Genomic DNA, 17,877 nt, shown 5'->3' on the forward strand with positions numbered 1-17,877 from the left:
CTCAAATTGATGGCAGCTTTGTACTGCAGATTTCTTGTAGCAACACCCTTCTTAACTGGGCTGACTGTGTTGTTGCCCAAGTTGAGACCAACACAAGGATGTCTTGCCATTTCCACCCAGGACCAAGTTGGAAGTTGCAGTCAGGTCAATAGGCCCGAAACAGAAAGAAAACATAATGTGAGAAAGGAAGAAATAAAGTCATCATTTGCAGACAATATGACTGCCTTTGTAGAAATCTGGCAGAGTTTGAAAAGCTCCTCATCTTGCTGGAACCAACATAAGTTCAGAGATATTAGAGGACACAATATTCCACAAACAGAAGCAACCAGGAGCCAAATTTAAGAGCAATCCAGTGACATACACACACACACACACACACACACACACACACACACACACACACCTTTGCTGAGCTTGTGTTCAAAGCTTAGTTAGGCTTTCCATTACTGTAATAAAACACTGTGACCAAGAGCAACTTGGAGAGGAAGGGGTTTACACCTCTCAGGTTATACCCCACCACTGGGGGAAGTTGAGGCAGGAACTGAAACAGAAGCCATAGAGGACTGCTGCTTACTAGATTGTTTCTCATGGCTTTCTCAGTTCGAGGTTATACACTCCAGGACCACCTTGGCAAGGGTGGCACCACCCACAGTGAGCTGGGCTTTCCTGTATCAGTCATCAGTCAAGAAAATGCCCCACAGTCTTGTCTACAGGCCAGTCTGATGGGAGCACTTTTTGTACTGAGATTCCTCTTTTCAGATGACTCTGGCTTGTGCCAAGTTGATTAACAACAACAAAAAAGAAACCAACCAGCACAAATATGTAACATCAACAAGACAGAAGTATCTATCCTGAGTGGGTCAGAAGACTCCAAATTGATCTATAGATACAATGTAATTATGTATAGATACAATGTGATTTCAATCAGAACAGAAGCAATTCCTTTTAAGGAAATTGATCAGCTAGTTTGAAATCTCAGAGGTAATTATGAAGGTCTGGAAGCAGCAACACAATTTACACACACACACACACACACACACACACACACACACACACACACACACACACACACACCCAAAAATGGATGACAAAGACCACATGACCTCAAGACTTGGAAACCCACTGTGAGCTGACGGTGCAGCCCTGGCATAAGATGGACAGACACATCAATGGAACAGAATATAAAGCTTAAAATAGTCCTGCTCACATATGGACAAATGATTTTCACAAAAGGTGCCAAAGCAGTGTAGGAGAAAGGACCAGCCTTCCCACAAACAGTCGAACAATGATGCATTCCACACACCCCCAGGGAGGCACCATATGTAAAAATGACTTAAAATGGATCAGAGACCTAAATATGAAATGCAAAACTATAAAACTTCTAGAGGAAAACACGGAGGAATGCCTTTTAACCATGGGTCAGGCAAATATTTCATCACAGGATGCTAAACAGATGCAAAGAGAGCAAAATGAACTTTAGCAGGATGATTGGAAGTCATGGCTAACAGACGTGGAGAGGTCAGATGCAGTTTGATAGTTTGTTTTCATTGGCAACCTGACTGGATGCAGAATCATCAAGGAAACACAGCTATGGGTGTGTCTGCAGTAGGAGCTGTGGATGGCAGACCCGTCCTTACTGTGGGTTGTGCACCACTGCAGGAAGTGGGCTTTGAGACTGAATGAGGAAAGGGGAATCAAGCGCCAGCATTCATTTCTGCTTCCTTGCTGCTGACTTGGTGTGACCAGCTGTCTCTAGCTCCTGTCACTGTGATGGAACATCCCTCAAACTGTGAGCCAAAGCAAACCTTCCTTCAAGTGGCCTTTGTCAGGTATTTTGTCATAGCAAAAAGCAAAGTAACTAATACAAGCTGGAAGGAAATATTTTACAACCTATGTATTGAATCGAAGACTTCTAAACCAAATGCATAGAGAGCTCTCAAAATGCAATCATTTAATAAAAAGAAAAGCAGGGAAAGATTTAACAGACTTTCCTAGAAAGATCTATAGATAGCGTAGGTGTGTGAGAAGACACAACATTGTTGCCCAGTAGGAGGTGATGAAGGAGAGCTACAATGGGGAACATGTCTACCTGCTGGAAGTCACAGGTAGGAAGATGAACCACACAGTGTCAGGTGGACATGGGGAACTGGGGCTAGTGCTCACACTGTGTGTGACATTACTTTGGAAAATGTTTGCTTGCTTCTTAGAAACTATGTATACTGTTATGCATTGGATATGAAATATCCCCCATGACCTCATGTATTCTAATACTTGGTCCCTAGGTTGTGGGAGATGAGAACTAGCTGGCGGAAGTAGGTCTTAGATAGTGGTGTTGGGGGTGAGGTTTGTAGCCTGGCTCCACTTTCTTTCCTGCCTCTGTTTTCTGGTTTTGGAGATGTAAGGAAATTAGTAACTGCTGCACACTCTTGCCTCCATGGGATGGTCTACCACAATGTCTTCCTCTCCATGATGGACAGTTTCCCATCACACTCAAAGCCAAAATAACCGCTCCATGCCCTAAATTACTTTTGTCAGGTATGCTGTCACAGTGATGAGAAAAGGCACTGATATACTCACTGTGCCATCTAGCCGACCTCCTTGGAGAGCAAGCATCCTAGCAAAGCTTTCTCAGGATGGTGACAGTAGCTTGATTCCATCCTTGATGGTGGAATACCACTTGACTGTAAAAAGGAACGAGTTATCCATCCACACTACAGTTCATCAATTATTCTAGAGGTGGTGCAAAGGGAAGAAGCCAGACTGAGTACAGGGACTCTTCTACTCACTGATGGGAGACAGTTATGTTCACATGTACAACTGACAAAACATTAATCTCCAGGCTGTCAAGAACATCTGTAAGTCAATCAACAAGGAAAAGACAAAAAAATGAGTGAAGCATTTGATTTGCTATAAAAAGAAAGCAAAATGGCAAACACAGAGGAGAGAGAGAGAGAGAGAGAGAGAGAGAGAGAGAGAGAGAGAGCGCAGCACAGCAGCATCACCACAGTCTAATTAGCACCAGTGAGAATTTGATTTAGTCCAAGAGATTTTACTGCAGAATAGGCAGAATGGAAAGAGCTAGACAATGGTAGATAGCCAGCACCATGAAGTGTGGGATGAGTGACGTGTGACACACTAAAGCCCTGTTGTTGCTTGTTCTCATGGCTTAAGTCTCAGCACATGTCACTTCTAGAAAATTCCTCATGCTCTAGGGAGAAGGGTTGAAGAGTGCTTACTCTGTCATCCTTATGCAAGTGAATATTGGAAACACAACACATGTGTCCATCCACAGCATGGTGGTTAACCCATTGCAGTGAGCTTGACAAAGGGCCAGCATTACACACTTGAACTAGAACTCCATTCAGCAGACAGGTTAATCCACACCTACCCATGTGCAGGGTGCAGAGCTGTGCTACTTGGTGATGTTTAAATCAACAAGAGAACACAGAGTATTGTTCTTGGGGAAAGGGAAATACCTTCCAAAGTGGCACAGCGCTCTTTCTGGAAGGGCTGGGGAAGATGAGAAAAGTGGCCGAGAGGCTGAGTCTTGTTTTCCTCCTCCATCTCTCAGCTATAGCAGGGCTTTGGCACAAGAGTATATGTACTAGGGTATTCTGGCTGTCCAGCAAGGGGTCATATCCAGACAGCCTTCTTATCCCAGGAGGAAAATGAAGTAATGTGAGTCAGAACCGGCTTGCCCAGTTTCCCTGGCTTGTCAGGAGCTCCTGTTTATAGAAGCCTGCTTGTGGTGTAAACACATAAAGCCTTGCCCAGCCCAGCCCAGCCCAGCTGACCCTTCTTGCCCCTCGTTGGCTGTGTGTGCCTTGTCAGTCTATGGCTGCTGGTGATTTGGCATCTAAGAATCAGAAACTGACTCCTGCACACACCTGGCTGGCACACACCTTTGTGAAGGGTGATCTCCATGGCCTTGTCTCCTTGAAAGGTCCTGTGTGACCCTTCCCAGGAGTCAGGCTGTCACCATGTGTTCTGAGTGCCTTGCTAGCATTGTCCACGTCACTAGCAGAACCCTCCATTTCCAGTATTGCCTTTGTTGGTTGGTTGGTTGGTTTGTTCTAAGATGTGATGCTCCCTATTTAGCCCAGGCTGGCTTTGAACTTGCTACCCTTCCCCTTCCATCCACCAAGTGCTAAAATTACTGGCATGTGCCATTCCACCTGCTTCCATCATTGTTGCTTTGATGGGCGCAGAATGGTCACACAAAGTGGTTTCTCATTCTCCTGAAGACAGCAGTCCTGTTTTCTTGTGCCCAGGGACACCCAGGATCCTGTCTGTGACCGTTGTCATCTTTGCAAGCATCTCAGCCTCTGGGTTCTACAGAGAAGTCTGCTATGGTTTCCCAGGGGTAAGGGTGTGGTAACATCAGCAATCATCACATGCAGAACTCAATATGGACTCTGGGATCTGTCCCCTTGTCACTCACTTTCTTTCTATCATTGTGTGTGTGGTGGTGGTGATGGTGGTGGTGGTGGTGGTGATGGTGGTGGTGGTGGTGGTGATGGTGGTGGTGGTGGTGGTGGTGGTGTGTGTGTTGTGTGTGTGTGTGTGTGTGTGTTGTGTGTGTGTGTGTGTGTGTGTGTGTGTGTGTGTGTGTGTGTGTGTGTGTGTGTGTGTGTGTGTTGTGTGGTGTGTGTGTGTGTGGTGTGTGTGTGGTGTGCTATGTATGGTGTGGTGTGATGTGTGTGGTGTGCTGTGTGTGTGCTGTGTGTGGTATGTGTGTGCTCTATGTAGTGTGGTGTGTGTGTGTGTGTGTGTGTGTGTGTGGTGTGTGTACTGTGTGTGTTGTGTGTGTGTGTGGTGTGCTGTGTGTGGTGTGTGTGTGTGTGTGTGGTATGTGTGTGTGCTGTGTGTGGTATGGGTGGTGGTGTGTGTGTGTTGTGTGTGTGTGTGTGTGCTCTGTGTGGTGTGGTGTGTGTGCTGTGTGTGGTATGTGTGGTGGTGTGTGTGTGTGTTGTGTGTGTGTGTTGGTGTGTGTGTGTTGTGTGTGTGTGTGGTGTGTGTGTGGTGTGGTGGTGTGTGTGCTGTGTGTGGTGTGGTGTGTGTGTGTGTGTGTGGTGTGTGTGTTGTGTGTGTGTGTGTGTGTGGTGGGTGTGTGCTGTGTGTGGTATGTGTGGTGGTGTGTGTGTATGTGTGTGTGTGTGTGTGTGGTGTGCTGTGTGTGGTATGTGTGGTGTGTGTATGTGTGTGGTGTATGCTTTGTGTGGTGTGGTGTGTGTGTGTGCTGGGTGTGGTATGCGGTGTGTGTGTGTTATGCATGTGTGCTGTGTGTGGTATGGTGTGGTGTGTGTGTTGCAACCTTAGAACATGACCTCCACCCTCTCTGGCAAGAACTGAGATATGGTTGGCAATATCCCTTTCCCTAGCCCCTGGTCAGCTGAGGTTGGTAGAAAGGCCAGCTTTCCCATGTGCTCCCACAGAGCTGTCACTGAGGGTGTTATCTGTCAATGCAATATATTATTGCAGAGCCTGCAACTTAGACTTCAGCAAGGCAAACAAAGGAAATTCACTTATTATTAACTGATGGTGGGCGTGAGACCAGCTGCTTTCTAGATGTAAGGGAAAGCATAGAAGAAGTAACTACCACTCAAGGTCACTCTCCCTTCTGGCTACCTATGAGGGTGATAGACCTGGAAATAACAAGCTGGCAAGGTAACATCCCTGCAGCATTATCTGGTCTACCTGGCATGACCTGGTCTGATGACAAAGATGTGAAATGATGAGACAGTGACAGTATAGATGGCATAGTGACGTTCTCACACTCGGAACTCATTCACCTACCCCTGCTTACTGGGCACTTGCTGTGTGCATGCAGTGTGTCACTCAACATTCATTAGTATCATTCAACATGCATTGGGTCACTCAACATGCATTACTTAATTTAATCTTTGCATCAACCCTAGCACATAGCACTGCTGCTATCCCACTTTTCAGCTGACAAGTGGAGGCTGCCTGGCTCCTTGCCCAAGCCCATGATCCAGTAGGTTCATGGTAGCAATTAAACCAGGCAGCCAGCTCCTGAGTGCGCATGCTCTGTGAGCCCTGAGGGGAACCTTGCTCTCATTCCTCTTCTGTTCTAGTTTCCCAGGTGAGGTGCCTGGCATGCTGCCCTCTGTTCAAGGTCAGGTGGAGAAGAATGGCTACATTTCCCCATTTCTGCTTCTTTTCCTACAATCTTGCCAGTTCCAGAAGCTTCTAAGCCCTACATACCTTAAGGGGAAGGTGCACTTTTCACTTGGCCACCTATGGCTCAGGGTCACCTTGGAAAGAAAATGCTTTGGGCTCAGTGTGGGTCAGGTGTTCACCTCTGGTGACTGCTGCAAGTGTCTGAAGTGGCACCTACAGGTAATAGCATCCTGGAGAGAGCACTGAGTAGGTGTCCTGGCTCTGGTTGTGCATCTCAGTCTGGTTGTGTGGGGGAGGGGAGGTGGGCATGGGCTGTACAGGACAAGGATAAGGCCAGAATCAAAAGACCCAAATCACAAATTCTAAAATAAAGACAGCAGCTGGGTATAGGAAGACAGCAGGACTGTTGTATGCAGGGCAGAGTCCTCTGGCCACTGGAGATCCTCTACTGAGTTACTGAAAATGGTGAAGAGTAATTTCAAGTGTTCTCCCCTGAAGAAGCCGTGTGAGGGAGAACAGCTGCCAGCCTTCCAGGGCCCAGACCCACTCAAAATAGCCCTCGCTACATGGTGAGAGGTGTGCTTCTTATATGTCAGGGAGACTAGTTAACAAATGTACACAGTTGATATTTAGTTGCTCCCACATCAGAAACATTCCATTAGAATACCATTTCTTAGACTTGGAGATGTGGGTCTATGGTGCAGAACTTGCCTAAGGTGTGAGGCTCTAGGTTTGATCCATAAATGGAAAAAGGACATAAGCAAATGAATGGCAGCTAGGTACATATGATACATCATAGACACCACAGGTAAATGATAGATAAAAGATGAGAGATGGATAGCTAGATAGATGGCAGATAGAAGATGGACAGAGGATAGATATAGCTGATGACAGATTATAAACAGATAATGGATTAGTGGTTCTCAACCCATGGGTCATGACCCCTTCGAGGGGTGAATGACCCTTTCAAAGGGGTCAAACATCCTGCATATCAGATATTTACATTATGATTCATAGAAGTAGCAAAATTACAGTTATGAAGTAACAATGAAGATAATTTTATGGTTGGGGTTTCACCACAACATGAGGAGCTGTATTAAAGGGCAGTAGCATTAAGAAGGTCGAGAACCACTGTGATAGATAGATAGATAGATAGATAGATAGATAGATAGATAGATAGGCAGGCAGGCAGGCAGGCAGGCAGGCAGACAGACAGACAGACAGACAGACAGACAGACAGACAGACGGTAGACACAGTCCCACTGCTGGTCACTGAGCATGTTGACTTATTTTTAAGTAAAACTTCAATAGTTTGGTCAAACTAGTTTGGTCAAACCAAAGTTAAAACCTTGGTTTTAACTTTTTCCAAATTTGTGTTAGAATCATTTTTACCTGGTGGCTGAGGTTTTAGGTGTCCTTTTGAACTTTACCCCAGTCAAGAGGCTCGGCACCTGCTCTGGACCTGAGTGAGTCTTCTCTGTGGCCTCTAAGCTTGATCCCCGGGCTTGAGGACAGTCCTGGCTGATATTAGCAAGATGCAGTGACGTAGCTGAGGTTCCCTTTCTTTCCACATCCCATTGCCCTGTAGCTCTGTGGATCTGTGTTTTGTGGCCAGCACACTGCCTGTGGTCACACACACCCTGAACACAGCTCAACACCTTTAAGCTTCCTGCCTTCCTACATATAGAGTGACCTGGGCACCCAGTTGCCTGCTCCAAGGGCTCCATTCCCTGCAGTCAGGAGTTGGCAGAGCTGAGCATGCTACCTAGCCTCAGTGCTCTTATCTGGGCGGGTATCCACAGCATCCTTGGTTGATCCTCCAGCTCATAGAGATGTATAGAGAAATGAATTGGTGGTTGAGAAATGACTAGGGGCCTTCCAGCTGCTGGGTGAGCTCCTCAGGACAGAGAAAGAAATATCCCATTCTGTGAATGGTTACATGAGACACACATTGTCATAGGAAACATATTGGTTGGCATTGTCAAAGCAGGAATCCCTTAAAAGGGTTATGTAAAACACAGCCTCCTCTATATACCAACCCCACCCTGCCACCTGTCACTCCAGGTGCCAGGTGACCTCCTCATCACAATGCCCCAGCTTGAAACATTGTTTGGCAGCTACACAGGGCTTGCTGTTTGTTTTTTTTCTTGTTGCTCCCTCTACGTCCCTCTCCTGTGGTGCCAACTCCTCCAGCCCTGGATGTCCCTTGTCACACAGCACCTGTGGAGATGCTCCTTGCTTCTGCCATCCTCTGCTGTCTTCTTTGAACAAGCCCTGCCACCAGCTGACTAGTGTGATAGACATGCTTGAACGTGTCTAATCCTTGTCAAGAGACTGGAGCTGAATTAGGACAAATAAATAAATGGGGGTAGCGGAGGGCAGGGCAGGGGCTTCATCTGCATTTCAGGAATGGGGAAGCTGAGGCTAGAAGCTAATGGATGTGGTGAACGAGGCTATGTGGCCAGGGTCCTGGCTTAGTTAGGGTCCAGTCCTGTTGCAGCTGCTACATCTTTGAAAATGAATGCAGAAGGGAATGAGTTAAGTAGCACCATCTTCCCCAAAGCAATTAATCACAGAATTGGAGAGGCAGGCCAGACAATTATGTCCCAGACAAAGGGGCCAGGGGTGGGGGTAATAACTTCAGAGCCTCATGCTGTGAGATTAAAAAGCACTTGGCATTTGGATGGCATGACGGAGACTCTGGGCAGCTCTGCCATCAGGTCCTGCCCCATTTGCCCCCTGGGAAATTCCCAGGGCACAGGTCAATGTTACCGTGGTTACTCAGGCCATGATCACAGCCAGTGCACAGCTTCATCAGGATAGTGGTGCTCTGGGGATGCCTGGATCATCCAAGCATGCTGGTGGCCTCTTTGAGAGGCCAGGGGAAGGCAACAGCAGGGTAGTTACTTCCAGGCCCAGCTACAGGCAGCCATGACTTAAGAAAGAGAACAGCAAAGAGGTGCAGGGCCTGTGCTTTGCCTCTTACAGGAGGTTGAGGCCAGGCAGCAGGACGCTGCAACCTCCTCCACTAAATTGGGTAACAGTGCTAGGTCCTGGCCTGCCTGTGAAGAAAGAATGTATCTGTGCGAAGCCCCAGCAAGGTCAAGACAAATAACAGGCTCCTGCCTGCCTCTTCCCTTCGCTACTCCCGAAAGACCTCCTTGGCTGAGGTCCACCCAGCCCTGCCTGTCCCCAGCATCCTCTGTGTACCCTGCATACTCACTGCTGCCCCACACCCTGTTACCAGCATGACCTGTTACCAGCACCCTCTATCTAGTGGTGTCCACCCATACCACTGTCCACCAAGTCCAGCTTGTCCCCCAGTCTTCCATCCACCCAGAACTCCCAGATGCCACCTTCTGTCTGGCCACTAGAGCCAGATGAGAAGCTTCTCAGGCTCATTCTGCCCTTGATAATCTGACAGAACATATCACAATGTGGTCACCTCCTACTTTTTCATGGAGCCATGGTGTCTTGTCTTTTAAAATCTCATCAAAGATAGGGAAATTCCTGAGAGAAATTCAAGGATTTGAGAAAGGTGGTTGGGGGAGAGTCATTCATTCATTCATTCATTCATTCATTCATTCATTCATTCATTCATCTATTCATTTCTATGGCTTGATCCTTCTAACTTTAGGGAGACCATGGTATAGTTCAGATGTGTGAGGAGCCTTTAGAGCTGAGGAGAAGCCACTCAGACATTGGCAGACATGTTTTGTTGCCCTTTGATTGAGGGCCAGTTCTACATATGAGAGTCTTGATCGAGAAGGCATGGAGTGTAGGCTCACAGTGTGTAGGGACGGCTCTGGTACAGCACCTGTAGAGAGAGGGACTTGTGAATCCAGGGCTTGGGTTGGGTCTGCACAAGAGTGAGGTGCAGAGCAGAGGGATAACCTTAACAGGGAATACAGGGGCTCAGCAGGTGCTCCATGGAAAAATACTGCAGTACTAAGGTCCCTTTAGGAGCACAGAGCCTGGATTTCATCATGTCCAAACAGAAGCCGGCCCCCATTCTGCAGGGGTCAGCTGGCCTGGTCACAGGTGGTCCTCTGTCTTTGCTGAAGGCCTACAGGACCCTGGTGGCTGCAGAGCACTGTGGTGGTGGGGGTGCTGTGCTGTGAGTGGCACAGTGTGCCCACTGCTGAAGAATCACATACCAGGCTTAAGCTCAGAGAATTCAGAGCTACAATGAAGTCTTAGTCAATACCAGCCAGAGGACAATGACACCGGGTGAAATGAAGACTTCCACAGGTGGATGGGCCATGCTGTGGAGCCTAATGGCAGAGCCCATCAGGAGCACCTGCAACTGTGATAGAGGGGTACTGCTCAGCTATTGGTCACTGTCATGATCACCTCCTGTTGTCCCTTAGGGGAAGCTGGTTTTACAGAGAGGGACTGGCCAAAGCCTGCAGGTTATCCAGTCATGGGTCTGTTGCCAGTCTATTCCCAGTTCCCTGCTGTTGTGTCCCTTCCTGAGTGGTCACAATTTAATCCTCTAGGAAGACTTACTGAGATGAGGCCAAGGCTGTCTGAGATGACTAAGGTCATTATGTCCTTGTCCCTTCTGGGCTGTTTCTGGTGAGTGTGCTGAGAGTCCAAGGATCACCTGCTGTGTCCAAGTCTGCTCTGAGTTTCTGAGGTCTTGTTCAGCCCATGTCCAGAAGGAGATGAGGGTTCCATCTGTTTCTCTGTGTAATGTCAGCCTAACAACATCTCCAGGACTGAATGAGACCCTAACGGAAGCAGGGAGAACCTCTGACAAACCAGATCCTGTCCCCAGGACAGTACCTTTCCACAAGCCTCTTCAGGTCCCGTCCAGTCCTCAGCAGCATCTAGGCCAGGTCTGCTTAGCAGGATGTGTTCAGCTGGACTCCGAGTCTCCCTGGAACCTCAGCTTTTGTCATCATCATAGTCCAGGTGGTTCCACTCAGGAGGGAAAGGGCAGCAGGACTGGAGGATTAGTTATGCATTTTCCCAGCTCCTTCCTAGAGAGCCCTCAGCCTTCCCAGCCTCTCCAGGCCTCTAAGGAGCATCCTTGTCTTCTCTTGATGCAACTTCCCTCCCTTACACACAGGGCGGGGGTGGGGGTGAAATTGTCATTTGCTTCACGGTTCCTATCTCTGTGTACCAGATGTGTGCAGAAGCTTTTAGACACAAATGGAAAGCCTCGAACCGCCAGACTTCTGCAGGCAAATGCCTTTAATTTTTAATTTCTGCCCCTTATCCTCACTGGCTGCATTTTCTGTTTAATTAGGGGAAAGAGAAAATTGTGACATCAACTCAAGGGCATCACCTCCCAACATGGTAAAAGCAGGATTAAATCCCAGGCCCAGCCACACATCCCCCCACTGCACAACAAATCAGCCTTCCGATTTATATAGCTACAGATAAGAGGATGCATTGCAGTGGCAGAGCTGGGAAACTGAAAGATGAAGCGTTTGTTCCTGTCTTATGTGCTGGGCTCCTTCTTCAGCAGGCAGATGAACTCAACACACCACCACAGGGACCACCTGGAGAGGGTCGGGAGGAAACAGGCTTTTGTTCGGTTCAGGATTCTAGCCACCAGACAACAGGCAGGGACAGGGCAGCTAGATGGGTGAATAGGTGGCCTGGGAAATTTATCTATCTGCCTCTTCTCCCATCCAGCCATCTATCCATTTATCCCTCACCCAACTATACCCACCCATCCACTTATCCACTCAGTCATCGTTCTCTCTTCCATCTATCTAGTCATCCACCCATCTATACACTCATTTGCTTATTCATTTATTCCTCTTCCATCCATTCACCCCTGTATCCACCTCCTCACCCATCTATTCATCTACCACCCACCCATATTTCTGTCTATCTATCCACATATACACCTATTTTCCTTCCATCCATCCTTCCCCGTATATCCAGCACACAGTTATTTGTTCCAGGTGGAACAATCTCCAGCCACTGTTCTGGGCTCAGGACCCCATGCAAAGCAGGATGCAGCGGTTTCCCTGGAGCAGACTATACAGCATGGTCACATGTGACTGTGGTCAGTTCCACATTGTCCTGACTCCCTATTGTCTGTGGTTTGGGATCTTTGGAATAACATCTTGATGCTTCCCTTCCCTTGCACTTGCAGTGGGGACCAGGTTATTGGGGTGGGGTGAAGACTCAACAGTTCATGCAAAGAAGATACTGTCTCAGGGCAGCACACATTCTGGATAAATATGCAGCCTTGCTGTAGGAATAGGCAATATTTTGAGAGAGTGGGTTTTTTCCTAGTGCTTCTAGAGCCCTTCACATTCTCCCCAGGAATGTGGGTTTACCAAAAGTCCCTTTCTTCTTGTCCCTCAGATAGTTCAGTTCCCTTAGTGGGCATGCAGAAGAGGGTCTGGAGGGCCACCCAGGAGTGGGTGGGTACCTGGTGTAGGCAGCTTCTCTGAGAACCATCTTCTCCACAGGGTGGGGTGAGATGTTTCTACACAAACGACACGGGAAGACACTGTTGTCCATGCTGGGGCCTCACTGCTGGTGCTCCATGCACAGTAGGGGTGAACAGCCAGCTTCTGTGAGTAATGCTTAGGCCCAGGACAACGTGGAGACTGGAAATGTGGGATGGGCTGGGGAGAGCAGCTTTCAGGAGAGATTCTATGAGCTGAGACTTAGAGGCACATTATAAGTAAAGGAGAAATAAGAGGGACCCTAGGGGGCAGGCATGGAGAGCTGTGATGAGGGTGGGAACCACTGGCAGTATCTGTAACCCAAAGGCAGGAGCTGGAACCTGCATTTCTGGCCCCTCCCTTCTCAAAGCCCCTACACATCCAGGACTCCTTCTCTAGCCAGTTGCTCACCAAGTTCAAGGATAGACAGGTGCTGAGGATAGGGTTGGTGAGCTCAGGCAGGCCCATATCTCTGTGTGGTTGGGCAAGCTCAGCCTCCGGATGGAGTAGAGTCTGTATTTATAAACAGTGCCAGGCTACCCCCATTTCAGTACTGTCTGAGATGCTCCTGAAATACAAACTGCCCAGGGGTCACCAAGACACATCTCTGACTCCCACACCTCTTCACCCTGTCTCTGCTCATCCATCTTTCTCTGTATTTGTCTTGTATCACTCTCTGCTTCTCTTCCTTTGTCCGTCTGTCTGTGTTTCTACCTCAGTTAGAGAAGGTGAGGTCAGTACATTGAGAAGAGGGGACCTACTTGTCTTTTGGCATCCCCTCACGTCCTCCTCAGCACTTACTTAGAACATATGAGCCCAAACCTATTAGCACCAGACTCCCATGCCTCACTGTCTCTGGGAACAATGTCTCTGAGTCCCTGACTAGTCTTCACTGAGATGACATTCAAACTACCATATAGACTGCCACTGCCAGAAGGTGGGACCAAACACTTACCACCAGGAAAGCTCCTCCCAGGAATAGGCAGGAAGCCTCAACTCCTCATGACCAGGCTTGTCTAGATGTGTTGTGAGGTTCACAGCCTGGTCTCTCAGGTGACTTCCTGAGACTAGCATTTGGAGAACTGAGGTTGCCAAGCAGAGGGTCAAAGGCTGTTGTGAGTGGCCTGGAGTGACATCTCTCCTGCTGTGTGTAGTACCTGCTGGGAGGCAGGAGGGTGGAACTGAGCCAGCTTATGGAGCAAAGAAAGACACCTGCTCTCCCATCTTTGTTTCTGCCCAGTTCACAATAACTGAGACACAGATTCAACCCAGATGCCTGTATATCAGTGGGTGAATTGAGAAAAAAAATGTGTTATATTCTTTCCCTATCACTAGGATAGAATAGGCAAAAGCAATGTAAGGGAGAAAGGATTTATTCCAGCTCACAGTAGATCCTAGCTGGGAAGTCACAATCATAGCAGCTTGAGAGAACTGGACACACTGTGTCCACAGTTAGAATAAAAGATCAATTAATGTGTGCACACTAATGTTCATCTCATTTTCTCCACTCTTATGCAACCCAGGATTCTCTGCTTAAGGAATGATACCCCCCACAGTTGGCAGGTCTCCCATTTCAATTAACATTATCAAGACAATCCCACTTGCATGCCCAGAGGCCCATCTCTCAGGTGACTGTTTTGCCAAGCTGACAGTTAACAGTAGCCAGCGAGATGCCCATGATGAGCTATTATTCATCTGAATCAGTAAGATCCTGATCCATTTGGTGTGTAAAGAGTTTTGCTGTTCAAGCAAAAGTTTGGGTCCTTAGTAGCCATGTTAAAGCCTGGTGTGATGGTGTGGACCTGTAACTTCAGCATTGGCAGGATAGACACAGAGAGATCCTAGGGTCTTGTAGGGTAGCCAGTCTAGTCAGAATGCTGAATTTCAGATTCAGTGAGGTACACTCCCTCAAAATTTAAGGTAAACAGTAAAGAAGAACTTCAAATGTAGACCTCTGCCCTCCACATATGAGTGATGGGTAAATATGTACACATGCCTTAATCTATGCATATATACAAGAATCAGATCTTGTTATTCACAGCAGAATGGAAGGAGGGGGAAGGCACTGTGTTAAGTGAAATAAGCCAGACACAGAAGGATGGGCGCTGTGTGTCCCTTTCCTACATGGGAGCCAAAAGCTTGCTGACCTGAGTGACCTGCTGGAGGATGGGGAGGAGGGTGTGAAGGCACTGGATTTGATCAGGGCACACTGTGTGCCAGTGTGGAAAGATCATACCAAACTCAGCGAGCACATATGGTTAGTGGAGGCCAAACAAAGCAGCTTGCTTCATAGACACCCCAGAGCCACCTTGTTATCACGGCCGGGCCCCACCTTGTCTCTTTCACACCTTTATTATATGGGTTGACATTTCCGGTTCTGACTTCCCGTCCTCTTAGGGCCTCTACTTGAATCCAGCCCCAACTCTCTGAGCCCTAGTCTCCTTCACTAGCCTGAGACCTCACACCATGCCCTTTGGCCAACACAGAAGATAGAGAAGCAGTGCAGAGAACCCTGTCCCCATGGTCTTGTCTTCCCTCCACCCTGTGCTCCCTCCTGAAATCACAGGGGGTGGCTGACACACCTGCAGGTTCTGGGCCTTTTTGTCAGCCTATTAGAATCCTAATGCCTTATTTCCTTTATTTAATGACAGCCTCTTCATGGCTAATTGTTGAAAGGGGAAAATATTGAGAAAAGCAAAGGAAAATCAATTTGTGTGGGGAGATCGCGTGTGCCCTACCGGCCACTGCCCTTTGCAGGGAAGAGTAAGAAATCTTCAGAGCCAGCCTGAGGCTCTGTGCACCTCTGTGCTAGGATGAACCATTGGCATTCTCCCTGCCAGGGTTCCACACAGGCACTGCACATAGAGTGCCTCTCACAACTGGGCTTCTGCCCACCCAGGCATAGCTACCTGCTGGAGATCAATGGAGTCAGGACAGGGTAGGCTATACATCCCGTTCTACACTCTTCTCAGCAACGATCCTGCCGGCAACCAGCTTACAGGAAACCCAGTCTTCAAGGATCTCATGCACCCACCAGAGTCAACATATATATATATATATATATATATATTATATATATATATATATATATGCCTCCAGGCCACACTTCATCAGGCCATGCTTTGAAACCTTCTTGGTTCCTGCCCACACACAGAGGTGACATTGTGACATTGTGCACTCCCGCTGGTGGCTGTGAGGCATCAGGCCCTGGACCTGGAGCTGCTAAGTGTGGTGCCACACAAGCCAACCTCAACACGAAGCAAGTGCAGTAGAGTAGAGTGAGGCCCCCTTTCTCTAGAGGCGTTTGACTGGGAGGAGGAGTCATGCATGGGCATGGGCTGGAATGCCATATAGGGATCTGAACTGTATGTCTTCATTTCTTATGGATGTTTATACAGTAGGTTGAATGGCATTCCCTGCCCTATTAGTCCACACCCTAAGCCCAGACCAACAACATGGCCTTTTGGAAAAGATTCTTGAAGATGCAGTTTAGTGAAGAATTTTGGGGTGAGACTCATCTGAACTATCTGCAGGACTACAAGTCTAGTGTCATGGGTCCTTATGTAAAGAAAGGGTACCAGCAAAGACGGAGTCAAATTCAAAGGGACATTAGGAGTCCTCAGAGTTAAAAGAGCACCGCCTGCTGGAAAAGGCACAACCACGCTTGGCTTCCAGCTCCCGGCCACAGAAGATGCATTTGCTTTATTTTAAGTTACCCAATTTTTGTGTCACTTGCTCTTGGCAACTGCAGGGAGACACCACCAGGCAAACATAGACACAGGTTGTCTGCCAAGGTCCTCAGCATGTCAATCTTTTGTGCTTGCACCTTTCCCAGCACCCTGGCTCCCAGAAGCTGACATTTCATCCTCCGACCATTGTGGTGTTTATCTCTGTATCTCCCAAGGTGTACTATTGGGGTGTATTGTTTATCAGGTTAGGGACTTGTCTGCGGATTCCACAGAAGAGGAGAGACCGAACAGTTTTATTTTTTCCATGTCGCTCCACAAGCTCACTTTGCAGCACCATAAAGATCTCATATTTGAGAGATGACACTGTAAGCATACTGTACTTCTTAGTGCTGAGAACTCACTCAGTATGGCGTTTCAGTCCCTTCTGTATCACTGTATTCCCTCCTGGAGTAGTAATGATTTCAGCTTTGGTTTATTTTCTTCCTCCCTCCCTCCCTCCTTTCCTTCCTTTTTTTTTTTGTTTTGTTTTGTTTTGGTTTTTCGAGACAGAGTTTCTCTATGTAGCTTTTGAGCCTGTCCTGGAACTAGCTCTGTAGACCAGGCTGGCCTGGAGCTCACTGAGATCCACCTGCCTCTGCCTCCCCAGTACTGGGATTAAAGGCGTGGGCCACCACTGCCTGGCTTGATTCATTTTCTGACATTTAATGCTGATTTCATTTTAAATGGTAAGATACCCCCAGAAATACAAAGATGTCAAGACACTGTAAGACAACAGAGTCCAGCGACTCTGTCTCTGAGCAGTGCTCATCTGGCTGACCAGTCTTGAAGTTGGTGCCAGCTGTCCTTTTGGAACTTCCTTCAATCCCATCTCAAGGCTCCTGAATTGACTGCCCCCTTTCTGTTTCTCTTTCTTTCCCTAGTAATGGATGCTCTTGGGGGCATGAGTGGGAAGCTCTGTAGATCCATTCTGTCGCTGCTGCCCCATGGTGGTGGGTTGGCTGTCCTGGAGTCAAGCGCACCTCACTTCCCTGTGAGTGGTGAGTCACTAGCCCTTGGCCGCCACATCCAGTGTTGCTGCTGGGAACAATGATGTTTTGATTCCTGATTCTTTGTGCAAAGTGTGTTTGTTCTCATCTCTGGCTTCACCCTCTCTGGATGTGGGTCAGATTTCCTCTTTGTTCCCTGTATTTCAAGACTTTGTAATTATGTGCCTTGCTGGGTCCATGCACTGTGTTCTCTATGTTTGTTCTCCTGCTGAATTGGGAACGTTGTGCCTAGATGAATCAGCTTTGGTGGCTATGCCAAGTATGGCAAATAGTGTAGCTTCAACACAGGCATGTGCCTCTCCTCTCAACGGCCAGTGGAGCTATGCTTCAGGGTTCTTCCCCAGGACTTTCTCTTTGGCTTGTAGACATCATCATCTTGCATCCTTACATGGTTGGCCCTCTTGTGTGCTTGTGTTCTGATCTGTTCCTATTGGACCATTGTCAGATTGGATTAGGGCTACCCCAATGACCCTCTGACACCTAGTCTCCTCTTATAATGGCCCTGTCTCCAAATATGATCTCACTCAGGCTCTGGGAATAACTTCAGCATGAGGCCTTGGGGATGCAATTGAGACCATGTCAAAG

Source organism: Cricetulus griseus, chromosome 2, assembly GCF_003668045.3.
Source record: "Cricetulus griseus strain 17A/GY chromosome 2, alternate assembly CriGri-PICRH-1.0, whole genome shotgun sequence".
NCBI classification, from domain to species: Eukaryota; Metazoa; Chordata; class Mammalia; order Rodentia; family Cricetidae; genus Cricetulus; species Cricetulus griseus.